This window comes from Triticum dicoccoides, chromosome 3B, assembly GCF_002162155.2.
Source record: "Triticum dicoccoides isolate Atlit2015 ecotype Zavitan chromosome 3B, WEW_v2.0, whole genome shotgun sequence".
Classification (NCBI taxonomy): domain Eukaryota; kingdom Viridiplantae; phylum Streptophyta; class Magnoliopsida; order Poales; family Poaceae; genus Triticum; species Triticum dicoccoides.
The window spans coordinates 146627014-146628528 of record NC_041385.1 but is presented as its reverse complement, the minus strand read 5'-3'; positions in this window follow the sequence as shown (position 1 = coordinate 146628528).

Sequence of the window (1515 nt, the reverse complement as noted above, 5' to 3'; positions counted from 1 at the left end):
GTCTTAATTGATTGTATTTGTAACTGGAGACAAAAAATTATGGCTAATCAAATACGTATGACTCAATATCCTGATATATGAGCGTACTCTATTTTAACATAGTGGCTCACCATGTTACCATTTATTTATTTTTCTCACCCTAGCCAATGATGGTCATGATATCCATATGATCACAATGCATTCGACGCGGTAAATTCCAAGTCTATGAGTTTGCCCGTGCATGCACACTTGTCATTATGTTGAGCAGGGGAACGTTTAAAACTTTAAAAACAAATCTCATTGACCACGAACTACTCCCATATAAACACTTTCAAAAAACTAATCAAATCCTAGACATAAAATACTCTTGAATCAATGAACAGTTTTTTGAATCGACAAACTTTTTTTGAAATTTTTAATTTTCTCAAAAAAATCATGAAAATTAGTTTTGTTTACAAAAATATTAAATGTATGAACCGGTTTTGAATTCATTAACATTTTTTCACTCAACAAACATTTTCTGAATCGACAATCTTTTTAAAAAATTTGGGAAACAAATTTTAAAAAACAATTTATTTATTTATTTTTATGAACATTTTCTAAAATGTCATGGATATTGTTTTTTCAGATTCCCGAATTTGTTTTGAATACATGATCATTTTTTCAAAATCATGAACATGATTTTATTTCCCGATCAATTTTTCCAAATTGTGATTCTTTATAATTTTGCGAACAGTTTCGTAAAACCACCAACATTTTTGGAATCTGCAAAAATTTAATGATTTTCTAAACCTTTTGAATTCACATATATTTTATGATTTCTCAAACATTTTTTTAAAAACTCGCAACTTTTTAGAATATTTAAATCCCCTGAATTAATTTAAAGAAGAAAGAAAACAGAATGAGAAAAGAAAAGGACAAAAAAGTAAAATGAAAAAAATAGGTGAGTAAAGCCCTGCACATGTGCCGGCCCATGAACGCATACATGAGTAAGAATATAAAGTTAAAACTTGCGGATGCTGGGGATCAAACCGTGGTCTCATCGATAGGTGACCGATAGGTCAACCACTCTGCTGCTAGACGTTTAGTGATTTCTTCTCGTCGCGCCCCTATAAGGCAACCAAAAAGGTGGCGATTTTTGTCCAAACAATTGAACCGTTTTTCACTTACAGGTGGCATTGGTGAGTATTTTTTACCAACTTGAAGGATAATTTTAATAACGGACTATCAGAAGCAATAGCCGCTATATATACTAGCAAAAGAGCCCGTACGTTGCAACGAGAGAGAAAACATAACATACACTCTTAACTCAACAACCATCACTCAAGACCACAATAGGTCCATCTCCTTTATTTTTACGAGGCATCATATTTGTGTTGCCGCTTATCCTCCTTCTCACCCTCACCGGCGATGGCCTCGGTGTTCACACAAAACAACAAAAAATATGTGTTGAATATGGTTAATCCTAAGGCGTCTCTCTCTCCCTCTCTCCTCCCTCTCCCTCTCCCTCTCCCCCCCCCCCTCTCTCGCTCGCTT